Here is a 14,052-nt window from a genome sequence, read left to right as displayed (position 1 = left end):
AGGCAGAATGAAAAGTAAGCCTCTCGTGTCGAGTGTTGAGCTTTTGAGCAACGAGATAAACACGGCGGTTTGGTAGTCTAAATGGCACAAACCCTTAGCAGAGCAACTAGGAAATAGCTTGTAAAATTACACGTGCCTACCCCTCTTCTAGGAAAATTCTCGCCCACGTATCTACAAATACAAGAATATTCATAGCAAACTTCGTAAGTTGCAAAAGAACAGGAAACATAAGTGCCATTGACAGAAGTAATAACTAAACAGTGGCGTATTTATATAATAGTATATAGCAGGTACGAAGAATGAACTAGTACTATATTTACTAGCATGAAAAATCCCAAAAAACAGGGTTAGCGGGCGCGTTGGCTCACGCCTGTAATCCCAGCACTTAGGGAGGATGAGGCGGGAGGATCGCTTGAGCCCAGGAGCTGGAGAACTGGCAATATAGCGAGTCCCCGTTCTTCACAAAAAGGAAAAACAAAAAAGACAAAAACCTAAACAAAACAAGTTTAACACACCTCATCGCAAGCCGGGTGCGGTGGCGTGTTCCTGTGGTCCCAACTTCTCGGGGAAGCTGAGACAGGAGAATCTCTTAAGCCCAGGAGTTGGCAGCCAGTGGGGACACCCATCTCTTAGAAAAGGAAATAAAAAATATATAATGTAAAATAACATTTATATAATTAACGTGGGAAAGAATATAAATGTTTAGGAGTGTACATATGTCATGAAATTATAAAGTCATGCATTGGAATGACTAAAATTTCAAGGTAGTGGTGAACTGGAGGGAGATGTAATGGAGAAGAACAAAAAGGCTTCACATGCCTTGGTAATGTTTTATTATTTAGGTTAGTGTTCATTTCACAAGCATGCCTTACATTATTGTTTGTACCTTCTGGTATGTCTGAAATATTTAATAATAAATGAGTTTCTAAAGTAAATCTCCTATCCACATCCTTCCTCAGCCATCCAGTTTCCTCTATTAGCTAGCTATAGTTTATCTTTTATTATTTGTTGTTGCATTGATATTTGTTGTTTCTAATATTTTTCTGTTTTCTGATTCTTGCTTTTTTTTTCTTTAGAAACAGGGTCTTGCTTTGTTGCCCAGGCTGGTCTCAAACTCTTGGTTTCAAGCAATCCTCCTGCCTCAGCCTCCCAAAGTGCTGCAATTATAGGCGTGAGCTACCCTGCCCCGCCCCTTCTTCTGTGTTTAGGCTTATATGCTGTTCTCTTTCTAATTTCTACCACTGATGTTTATTTTTATTCATATTTTTATTTATTACTATATGTATTTATGTATATGAATTTTCCCCTAAGCTCTGCCTTAACCAATGTACTATATAGTGCTTTTATTGTTGTCATTTTACAGTCTGATTTTCTTAGCTTTGATACCCTTTTGTTTTTACATTTTTATTTTTATTTTTATTTCAATAGTTTTGAGGGAACAGGTGGTGTTTGGTTGCATGGAAAAGTTCTTTAGTGGTGATTTCTGAGGTTTTGGTGCACCCACCACCTGAGCAATGAGGGTGCTCAATGCACCCTCTGCCTCCCTGGTTGAAGCAATTTTCCTGACTCAGCCTCTTGAGTAGCTGGGACTACAGTCGTGCACTACCATGCCCAGCTAATTTTTGTATTTTTAGTAGAGATGGGGTTTCAATTTTAGCCAGGCTGATCTTGAACTCCTGACCTCAGACAGTGCCCACCACCATGCCTGGCTAATTTTTTGTATTTTCAGTAGAGAGGAGGTTTCACCGTGTTAGCCAGGATGGTCTCAATCTCCTGACCTCATGATCCACCCGCCTCGACATCCCAAAGTGCTGGAATTAGAGGTGTGAGCCAACCGCACCCAGCAAAAATAGAATTTTTACGGGTAAATAAGAACCGAGGAGTAGAGAAAAGTTGTATAAATAACTTTTCAAAAAACTTTTGTTGCCTTCCTTTCCAGTTTGGGCCTGGCAGAATGGCTCCTGCAAAGAAGGGTGGCAAGAAGAAAAAGGGCAGTTCTGCCATCAACGAGGTGGTGACCCGAGAATACACCATCAGCATTCACAAACACATCCATGGAGTGGACTTCAAGAAGCGTGCCCCTCGGCCGGGCGCGGTGGCTCACGCCTATAATCCCAACACTTTGGGAAGCCGAGGCAGGCGGATCAGAAGGTCAGGAGTTCGAGACCAGCCTGGCCAACATGGTGAAAACCCGTCTCTACTAAAAATACAAAAATTAGCCGGGCGTAGTGCTGAGGGCCTGTAATCCCAGCTACTCGGGAGGCTGAAGCAGGAGAATCGCTTGAACCCAGGAGGCAGAGGTTGCAGTGAGCTGAGATCGGGCCACTGCACTCCAGCCTAGGCGACAGAGCGAGACTCCGTCTCAAAAAAAAGAAAGAAAAAAAGAAGCATGCCCCTCCACTCAAAGAGATCCAGAAATTTGCCATGAAGGATATGAGAGTTCCAGATGTGCACATTGATACCAGGCTCAACAAAGCTGTCTGGGCCGAAGGAATAAGTAATGTCCCATACCGTATCCACGTGCAGTTGTCCCGGAACGTAATGAAGATGAAGATTCACCAAACGAGCTCTATACTTTTGGTTACCTATGTACATGTTACCACTTTGAAAAATCTACAGTCAGTATGGACAACTAACCACTGATCATCAAACACATCAAATAAAGTTATAAAATTGCAAAAAATACCACAAACTTTTGTTGCATAGAACAAAGAAATGTGATGCTTGTTGGAGGAAGCCTGTCAGGTCAAGAAATAGTGTTTTTAACATGAGGGATAACAGTGTGTAGAATTATGGGAACAAAGTAATGAGGAGAGTAACCATGATGATGAAGAGACAGAGGGGACATCTGAGACAGCAAAGTGTTTAATAGGTAGAAGTGGTACCTGGTGGCCAAATAAAGAGTAACCTTTGCTAAAAGAAACACCTACTCTCTGGTAACCAGGAGAAGAAAGAGTCCATGGGTACAAATGCAGATGAGGATATACTATGTGGAAAATGAGGGAGTTCCTCTCTGATGGTTTCTGTTGTCTCAATGAGGTCATTAGCTTGTCAAAAATAGATGAGGTAGGCTGGGTGCGATGGCTCACGCCTGTAATCCCAGCACTTTGGGAGGCCAAGGCGGGCAGATCACGAGGTCAGGAGATCGAGACCATCCTGGCTAACACATAGTGAAACTCCATCTCTACTAAAAATACAAAAAAATTAGCTGGGTGTGGTGGCCTTCCACCATGTGATGCAGAAAGAAGGCCCTCACCAGATGTTAGTGCCTTGATCTTGGACTTCTGGGCTCTGGAACTGTGAGCCAATAAATTTGTTTGTTATAAATGAATCATTCTTAGATATTCTGTTATAGCAGCACAAACAAACTAAGACAACAACCTACAGAATGAAAGTATTTACAAATTATATATCTAATTAGGATCTACTCTGCAGAATATAGAAAGAACTCTTACAACTCAACAACAAAAAGACAAACCCCCCAATTTTAAAATGGTCAAAGGTCTTGAACAGACATTTTCCAAAGAGGGTGTACAAATGACCAACAAGCACATGAAAAGATGTTCAATATCTTTAGTCATTAGGGACAGGCAAATGAAAACCACAGTGAGGCTGGGCACGGTGACTCATACCTGTAATTCCAGCACTTAGGGAGGCCAAGGCAGGTGGATCACTTGAGGTCAGGAGTTCAAGACCAGCCTGGCCAACATGGTGAAACTCCATCTCTACTAAAAATACAAAATTAGCTGGGTTTGATGGTGCATGCCCGTAATCCCAGCTACTCAGGAGGCTGAGGCAGGAGAATCTCTTGAACCCGGGAAGTTGAGGTTGCAGTGAGCCGAGATCGCACCTCTGTACTCCAGCCTTGGCAACAGAGTGAGACTCTGTCTCAAAAAAAAAAAAAAAAAAAAAACAGTGAGATACCACTTCATATCCATTAGGATGGTTACAGTTTTTTTTAAATAACAAGTATTAGCAAGGACATGGAGAAATTGAAACTCTTGTACATTGCTGGTGGGAATGTAAAATGGTGCAGCCACTGTGGAAAGCAGTGTGATGGTTCCTCAAAAAGTTAAGCATAGAATTACCGTATAACCCCAAGTCCAACTGCTAGGTATATATTAAAAGACTCGAAAATGGGTATTTATTTATTTATTAAATGAGGCAGGATCTTGCTCTGTTGCCCAGCCTGGGGTTCAGTGGTATGATCATAGTTCACTGCAGCCTTGAACTTCTGGGCTCAGGCGATCCTCCCACCTAAGCCTCTTGAGTAGCTGGGACTACAGGCACATGCCACCATGTCTTACTAATTTTTTTAATTGTTTAGAATGGGTGTGTGTGTGGGTGGGGAGATCTCACTATGTTACTCAAGCTTATCTCTAACTCCTAACCTCAGCAGTCCTCCTGACATGGCCTTCCAAAATGCTGGGATTACAGGTGTGAGCCACTGTGCCAGCCTGAAAGTAGGTATTTAAACAAATACTTATATGCGCATGTTCATAGCAGCACTATTTACAATGGCCAAAAAGGTACAAACAACTCAAATATCCATCAGCAAATAAATGCGTAAACCAAATATGGTATATACGTACCTACTTCCCCCCAGTGGTTCCTCCTACCCCTCAGGAGACTTGATATTCTCTCATTTGTGAGAGTATATTCCACAGCTTAAGCTTTAGTACCCAACTTGTTTGTGGCTAGAAGAGGTCAGTGTCCCTCTTCTAGCCTCTGAGCTGCTTCCCACGTAGTGATTGTATCTTGTTCATTAATACATCCCTAGTACATGGCACATACTAAACACTCAAAAATACTTATTGAACAAATTAATTTATTTTGTCCTATTTCAGATCCCATATAGAATTATATATTGCACATAATTTATATGTCAAATGCTTATATTGTACTTTTCTGTTTTTGTTCTTTCATTTTTGTCTCTCTTGCTCATCAGATCATAAAGTCTCCCAGGATGGTGCTCTGTAACCAGCCCATAGTAGCTACTGCTATTTTACCAGCTACTGTATCTTTCCTTCTCTGATTTCCAGCACCTGACAGTGAAAAGAGCAATTTGAAGAAAAACAAAATTTGTCTTCAGTGTGAAAAGCAATTTATAAAAGTCTGAATACTTGCCAGGAACAACTTGAGAAAAAAGACAAAGGTGGTGGGAGAAATGTAACCAGCCCACAATTCCAATGTTGATAACAGATGAGCTCCCTTTCAAGGTGACTGACATTTACACAAGTATACAGAGCAAGAGGAAGGTCTGAGTGAACTGCCAAGCATTTTAACTTCTCCTGAGACCGAGTACATCAACAGTTCTCTTGGAAAAGAACGACTGATTTGGGAGTCCGGCAGACAGCCAGCTGCAAGACATTCATCCGGCATCAGGAACACAATGGGCCTCCATTTGCCTGCCTCTCTGAAGGCACCAATCAAAAGTAACAGCTGCCCCGTTTTTCTATGAGACTTGATTATAATTTTCCATGGCCAAGGGTTTGCTGTGACACTTCCATATCATTCTTCATTATGTAGTCCAGAGATTACCTACAGATTTAAGAAACACAGACTGTAAACTATTATATACAGATATATCTCAAAATAAGCATACCCATTAGTGCCAGTTGTTCTGAAAGATTGAATGACCCCAGCAATTTTCCAAATGTTTTTTCAGAAAGTCATGAATACACCTTTCTGGGATCCTACCTATTTCAAAGACAGGCAAAGCTCTGTGGTTCAGTTCCACCATCCAGTACCAGGCCCATAGTATGCGGACCATATGCCTTACACATGGCCTTTTCTCTTTATGTAATTGCTGTACCATGTTCAGCAGATCTAGACTGTCTCAAATCATGTTCCCTCAAGAAGCCCCACAGAAGAAAAAGGTTTCTGTGATCAAAAATCATTTGGGAAATGCTGCAAACCCTATCTCCCTCTTAGAGCTTAACCATGCATGTTGGGGCATAATATAAACCTTTTCCAGCCTGGGCCACAGAGTGAGACCTCACCTCTAAAATAATAAATCAATAAACTCTGAGAAATACACAGAAAAGTAACTTCTGTAACTTTTAGGTCTTAATTACAAGCAATTGTAGCTTAATCTAAACTTGCTCTTCACTTTATTTCTGTACTCTTGAAGACTAGTGACATAAGCCTTATGAATTATTCTTTTTTTCTTCTTTTTTTTTTTTTTTTTTTTTTTTTTGAGACGGAGTCTTGCTCTGTCGCCCAGGCTAGAGTGCAGTGGCACAATCTTGGCTCACTGCAAGCTCCGCCTCCCGGGTTCATGCCATTCTCCTGCCTCAGCCTCCCGAGTAGCTGGGACTACAGGCGCCCACCACTGCACGCGGCTAATTTTTTGTATTTTTAGTAGAGACGGGGTTTCACCGTGTTAGCCAGGATGGTCTCGATCTCCTGACCTCGTGATCCGCCCGTCTTGGCCTCCCAAAGTGCTGGGATTACAGGCGTGAGCCACCGCGCCCGGCCTTTTTTTTTTTTTTTTAGAGAGAGACAAGGTCTCATTCTGTTGCTCAGGTTGGAGTGCAGAGGCACAATCAGAGTTCACTGTAACCTTGAATTCCTAGTCTGAAGTAATCCTCCCACCTCAGCTTCCCTAATAACTAGGACTACAGGCACATACCACCACATTTGGCTAATCTGTGTGTGTGTGTTTGTGTGTGTGTGTGTAAAGACAGGGGTCTCATTATGTTGCCCAGGCTGGTCTTGAACTCCTGGGCTTAAGCGATCTCCCATCGCAGCCTCCCAAAACTTTGGGATTACAGGCATGAGCCACTACACCTGGCTGGATTATTCTTTCTTTAAAAAACAATTTTTAAGCATAAATACAAAGGTTAGGTAGATTTGAAGACGGCCAGTAGCATGAAGTGAGCTGTCTAAAAAGTTGGTTTTACATAAGAACTTTATGTTACTTGATGAGCAAATATTAATTGGGCTTTCCTCTCTGTCTCTTCTCTCTCCCTCTTTCTTTCTCCCTCTCTCTCTCTGGATCCACTTTCCCTCCTGTATCAGGGAGTCTACTCCTATGTAAATCTTCTGCAGGTTGTGCAGTGGACTTCACCTGGTCTCCCATCTCCAGCTAATTTGGCCAAGAATAGTCACCTGGCACAAGGTGGGGAGGGAGCTCTCAATTGGCCAGCAACTTCTGATGTGTGGCCTGACTGAACAATGAGAGGCTCAAGTGAAATTACCAGCTGGTAGTAGTACAGAGGATATAGATACATGGAATGGAGCTGAGCCAAATTAACGACAAACGACTAGACAAGAATGACTGTTGAAGATCACCTATACTGAGATGACAAAGCTGCCCTGAGTCCAGAAGCAGGTTCACTGAGGGATGCCCAACCATGTTACTGATCTTGTTTGAGATTAATGTTCCTTGTTGTAAACCCCAAGTCTGTTTCTTGCAAACAAACCATTCTAAATTGAAACAACTACTTAGAAAGTGTTCCTATGGGCTCAGTGGGACATTTCAACCAAATGAAATATGATAATGATCTGAAATGAACCACCAATAGTGTTGCAGAGATAAAATACAAATATCAGAAAGATAGCCAGGCACATGGCTCATGCCTGTAATCCCAGCATCTTGAGGGGCCCAGGCAGGAGGATCCCTCGAGGCCAGGAGTTTGAGACCAGCCATGGCAACAAAGCAAGGCCCTGTCTCTATAAAACAAAGAAACAAAAAAATTTAAAAATTATCCAGGCACAGTGGTGTGTGCCTGTGGTCCCAACTACTCCAGAGGCTGAGGAGGGAGGATCACTTGAGCCCAAGAGTTCAAGGCTGCTGTGAGCCAAGATCACACCACTGCACTGCAGCCTAGGCAACAGAGTGAGACCTTGTTTCTAAAAAAATACAAACAAAATACAGATTTAACCAACTCATTGCCCAGCTTAAGTACAGAGTTTAAGAGTGTGCATTTAGAAACTTCTTAAGTGTTTAGAATGCTTGTTTTATTTTGCTTTAATTTTGGTCTTCAGATTCAAAGTTTTTTTGTGTTTGTTTTTGTTTTTTGAGATGGAGTCTTGCTCTGTCACCCAGGCTGGAGTGCAGTGGCGCGATCTCGGCTCACTGCAAGCTCTGCCTCCCGGGTTCACGCCATTCTCCTGCCTCAGCCTCCCGAGTAGCTGGGACTACAGGTGCCCGCCACCATGCCTGGCTAATTTTTTGTATTTTTAGTAGAGACAGGGTTTCACCGTGTTAGCCGGGATGGTCTCGATCTCCTGACCTCGTGATCCGCCTGCCTCGGCCTCCCAAAGTCCTGGGATTAGCAGGCGTGAGCCACTGCACCTGGCCTCAAAGTGCTTTCTTATGCTTCTCTGCTTCTAATCATGTTCTTTTCCTCATTTTGAAATACCCTTGTCTCCTCTTTGCCAGCTAACTCTATTCATCTTTCAGGACTTGGAAAAACTTTCCTGTTCACCACACCCAATAAGAGATAGGGGTTCCTGTATGCTATTACTGTATATTTTATCATGTCACTTATTTTTGTATTATAATTAACCTTTCCTCAGAAACTGCAGACCCTTTGAAGGAAGAGACTACATCATTTTCATGGTTGTATTCCCTTGCCTAATAGTAGCTGGATATGATAGGCTTTATGTATTTGTTGAATGAGTGAATAATGAGAATTGGGATGGTCAGTGACTCCTTATGGAAATGGAATTTGTTGTTTTTGTGTGGGGGGTGTTTTTTTGTGGTTGCTTGGTGATTGTTTTTTGAGACAGAGTCTCACGCTGTTGCCTAGGCTGGAGGGCAGTGGTGTGATCCCAGCTCACTGCAGCCTTGATCTCCCAGGCTCAAGTGATCCTTGCACATCAGCCTTCCAAGTATCTGGGACTACTGGTACAGCCATACACCTGGCTAATTTTTGTATTTTTTTTGTAGAGATGGAGTCTTGCCATGTTGCATAGGCTGGTCTCCGACTACTGAGCTCAAGCGATCCACCCGCCTCAGCTTCCCAAAGTGCTGGGATTATATGCAAAAGCCATCTTGCCCAGCCTGGAAAAGAGTTTGAACTAGATAGTTTCTGAAGGATATATAAGAATTAAGATGGTCAGAGAAGAGGAGAGAGAGTTCAACACATTCAAGAGTATAACAATTTGAGCCAAGGCAGAAAGACTAGTATGTTCAGTGAGTGGATAACTTTAAATGAAGGCACTAAAGACAAAATGGAAGAGGTCAGTTGAGGTCAGATGGAGGAAAGCCTTTAATTCCACTGTGGAATTTGTCTTGTGACCTGGGAATGAACTGAAGAATTGAAACTGAGCACTGGCCAGGTGTGGTGGCTCATGCCTGTAATCCCCTTACTTTGGGAGGCTGAGATGGGCAGATCACTTGAGGTCAGGATTTCAAGACCAGCCTGGACAACGTGGTGAAACCCTGTCTCTACCAAATAATACAAAAATTAGCTGGGCATGGTGGTATGCACCTGCAGTTCCAACTACTCGGGAGGTTGAGGTGGGAGAATTGCTTGAACCTGGGAGGTGGAGGTTGCAGTGAGCCAAGATCGTGCCACCGCACTCCAGCCTGGGTGACAGAGTGAGACTTTGTCTCAAAAACAGAAACTAAAAAGAAATAAAGAGGCCAGGCGTGGTGGCTCATGCCTGTAATCCCAACATTTTGGGAGGCTGAGACGGGCAGATCACCTGAGGTTAGGAGTTTGAGACCAGTCTGGCCAACATGACCAAGCCCCATCTCTACTAAAAATACAAAACTCAGCCAGGCATGGTGGCACGCACGTGTCATCCCACCTACTTGGGAGGCTGAGGCAGAAAAATCGCTTGAACCTGGGAGGCGGAGGTTGCAGTGAGCCAAGATCATGCCACTGCACTCCAGCCAGGGAGACAGAGAGACTCCACCTCAAAATTAATTGATTAAATTTTGTTTAAAAAAGGAAACTGAGCATTGACTATTTTGAAAGAAGAATAAAATTAAAGAAAATATTTATCAGAAAGTTTACTCTTCCCATGGTGTTTACAACTAATTGAAATGAGAGACTAGAAGCAGAGAGCATTAGAAAAGTTACTAAAATAATTCGGCCGGGCACGGTGGCTCAGGCCTGTAATCCCAGCACTTTGGGAGGCCGAGGCGGGCGGATCTCGAGGTCAGGAAATATAGACCATCCTGGCTAACACGATGAAACTAAAATGCCAAAAGTTAGCTGGGCGTGGTGGCGGGCGCCTGTAGTCCCAGCTACTCAGGAGTCTGAGGCAGGAGAACGGCGGAGATTGCAGTGAGCCAGAGACGGCGCCCCTGCACTCAGCAGCAGAGCAAGACTCCGTCTTACAAAAAAAAAAAAAAAGGATAATTCATAAGAGGGGGCTAAAAGTCTGGATTTGGATTTTTGACGGTGGAAATGGAAAAGAAAGGAATGAGAATACACGTAAGGAAAAAAGTTATGAAATTTTGGTTACATAATGGTCTAATAATTAGCATGTGCATGTAGAACTCAATATTTACTGATTATTTGACACTCTAAAATTCTGGTCCATACCCATGACAGAAATAAATGGTGAACAAGATGATGAGTTTAAAAATTCAGCTATTTTAATGAAGTTCATTGTTAATTTTCTTTTAAGAAATGAGGCTTTCAGCCAGGCGCTGTGGTTCACACCTGTAATCCCAGCACTTTGGGAGGCCAAGGTGGACAGATTGCCTGAGGTCAGGAGTTGCAGACCAGCCTGGCCAACATGGCGAAACGCCGTCTCTACTAAAAATAGAAAAAATAAAAATAAATAAAAATTAGCTGGGCCCGGTGGCACAGCCCTATAGTCCCAGCTACTCGGGAGGCTGAGGCAGGAGAATCGCTTGAACCCGAGAGGCAGAGCTTGCAGTGAGCCGGGATCACACCACTGCACTCCAGCCTGGGCAACAAAGCAAGACTCCATCTCAAAAAAAAAAAAAAAGGGGGGGAAATGAGGCTTTCAAAAGTCATGTTGAAACTTTATAGCAAGACCTCATTTCTCCAAAAAAAAAAAAAAAAAAAAATTAGCCAAGTGCAGTGGTGCACACCTGTACTCCCAGCTACTTAGGATGCTGAGCGGGGAGGATTACTTGAGCTGCAGTGAACTATGATCTCATCACTGCACTTCATCCTGGGCAAGAGAGGGAGACTTCGTCTTAAAAAATAAATAAATAAAAAATAAGAACATTTAGATGCCAGGCAAATGTTTTATTAGTACAAGGCCAGAAATGAAAATCTCAGGCAATTTCAAGGCCCAGTTGCAATCTACCGCCACCTGCTGGGGAGTCCATTGCAGACTGCAGGAGAAGTGTATACTTTATTAATTATTAATTGCTAAACCTGTTATACAAACTTATAGTTTCATAAGGTCATCTATTCTTTCTGATCTTTACTATAAACTGGAATTGCTGTATCACTGCCAGATCATGGGCCCTATAGCTTTATTACTGACTGATCAAGCTTGGTGCCTTATCCCATTTTAATTCTACTACTTAGTGAGTGGTTTTAGGATTTCCTTAGGTAAAGAATTTCTTCACTTCTTAGGTTAAAACAGCAGCCAGATGCAGTGGCTCATGCCTGTAATCCCAGCACTTTGGCAGGATGACGTGGGAGGATCACTTGAGCCCAGGAGTTGAAGACCAGCCTGGGCAATAGGCAACAAAGCAAGACCCCGTTTTATTTACCAAAATAATAATAATAATACACTGGGCACGGTGGCTCACGCCTGTAATCCCAACACTTTGGGAGGCTCAGGTGGGTGGATCTTGTCAGGTCAGGCATTTGAGACCAGCCTGGCCAACATGGTGAAACCCCCTCTCTCCTAGAAATACCAAATTAGCCAGGCATGGTGGTACAGGCCTGTAATCCCAGCTACTCGGGAGGCTGAGGCAGGAGAATCACTTGAATCTGGGAGGCAGAGGTTGCAGTGAGCAAGATCACACCATTGCACTCCAGCGTGGGTGACAGAGTGAGACTGTCTCAAAAAAAAAAAAAAAAAAAAAAGAGAAAGAGAAAAAAGAAAAAAATAGTCATGGTGGCATACCTGTGGTGCAGCCTGGGTGACAGAGCAAGACCCTATGGGAAAAAAAAAAAAAAACCCACAGCAAAACTTTACTAGTTACTTTTACAAGGATGTTGTAAGAAACACTGGCAACACCAAATGTTGGTGAGGATGTGGGGCAACAGGAGCTCTTATTAATTGCTGGTGGAAACACAAAATGGTACAACCATTTTGGAAGACAATTTGTCAGTTTCTTACAAAATTAAACATACTCTTACTATACAATCCAGTATTCATGCTTATTAGTATTTACCCACAGGAACTGAAAATTCCTATCCACATAAAACCTGCAGATGGATGTTTATAGCAGCTTTATTCATAATTGCCAAAACTTGGAAGCAACAGAAATGTTCTTCAGTAAGTGAATGGAAAAATAAACTGTTATATCTAGATAATAGAATATTACTCAAAACTAAAAAGAAAGAAGATATTAAGCCATAAAAAGACATGGAAAAAACTTTGATTCATGTTTCTAAGTAAAATAAGCCAATCTGTAAAGGCTACATACAGTATGAGTTCAATTATATGACATCCTGAGACACTAATGGCTCTCCTAGACGGGAGGCTCGCGAGAGTGGTAGGGCTAAAGCCTAAAACCATGCAATGTCTGGGGTTTCCTCTACTTTTTCAACTCATGATCTTGTTCACCCTTTATTTCTGTCATTGATGTGAACTAGAATTTTAGACTGTCAGATAACCAGTAAACATTGAGTTTCAGGCACTCATGGTAATCATTAGAGACCATTATTTAACCAAAATTTCATAACTTCTTTCCTGTTAATGTCTCTTCTCATTCCTTTCTTTTCCATTTCCACTGCCAAAATTCAGACTTTTAACCCCCTCCTATGAATTATCTTAATAACTTTTCTAATGAACTCTTTCCTTCTAGTCTCCTCTTATTTCTTTCATTCCTTTTTTTTTTTTTTTTTTTTTTTTTTTTTTTTTTTTTTTTTTTGAGACAGGGCCTCATTCTGTCAGCCAGGCTGTAGTACAGTGGTGTGGTCATGGCTTACTGCAGCTTTGCATACCTGGGCTCAAGCTATCCTCCCTCCTCAGCCTCCAGAATAGCTGGGACTACGGGCATGCACCACCATGCCTGGCTAATTTTTTAAGTTTTAATTTTGTAAAAACAGGGTCTTGCTATGTTGCTATGGCTAGTCTGGAACTCCTGGCCTCAAAGGATCCTCCTGCCTCGACCCCTCAATGTGCTGAGATTACAGGCATGAGCCACTGTGCCTGGCCATCTTTCTTATATTTGTATTTTATTTCTGCAACACTATTGTTGGTTCATTTAAGATCATTATCATATTTTGTTTGATTGACATGTCCCACTGAGCTTATAGGAACACTTTGTAAGTAGTTGTTTCAGTTTAGAATGGTTTGATTACAAGAAACAGAGACCCACTTTGCATCATTGTTTAATACTATTGATGTCAAACCCAGTTCTTAATAGACAAATCTATCCAATCTTAATCAGTTTGACCATGAAGTAAGATTCTCATAAACATTTTATAATTTTTTAGTTTTTTTGTTTAAGACCAGATCAATGTTCTAATAAAACTCTGTTGTGCTTTTATCCAAATATTTAATTTACAGATAAACTGAATAATACCTCTTTACTTTTAGCCAATATGTTTACACAGAATTTCTTTTACAAGATTAATCTTTCACAAACCTTCCACAACTTGCTTAAACCTTCAGCTTTTTTCTATCTAACTTAAAACAATCATTTAGCCTTCTAAACTAAGCAAAAAATCCACATTCCCATGCCTTCGTATACTCTTTTACCAAAATACATTCTACTTTCCCTACACATCTTACATGTAAAACTGTTTTTCCAATACTCTCAAGTACATGTTACATTGTTAATGCTTAGCAACTTTTACTTTTGATGAAAAACCTGGTAGGTACCAGATGTGGAGCCTAGGACGCTAGACAGAAGTGCAGATAAGGTCTGACTCTTTGCAGCATAGCTAGGGGGCATGGCTAATTCTGTATGTCCCCAGGCCTTAC

The 14,052-nt window shown here is 42.0% G+C and overlaps 1 long non-coding RNA gene across 1 annotated transcript in view; it reads left to right on the top strand.

The window, feature by feature from the left end:
- LOC126960869 (uncharacterized) overlaps positions 1–14,052 on the top strand; it is a 289,975-nt gene that overhangs the window by 54,353 nt on the left and 221,570 nt on the right. The gene's annotated exons all lie outside the window — the stretch shown is intronic.

Source organism: Macaca thibetana, chromosome 8 (assembly GCF_024542745.1).
Source record: "Macaca thibetana thibetana isolate TM-01 chromosome 8, ASM2454274v1, whole genome shotgun sequence".
In the NCBI taxonomy this organism is placed as follows: domain Eukaryota; kingdom Metazoa; phylum Chordata; class Mammalia; order Primates; family Cercopithecidae; genus Macaca; species Macaca thibetana.
This window is presented reverse-complemented; position numbering and strand designations above follow the sequence as displayed.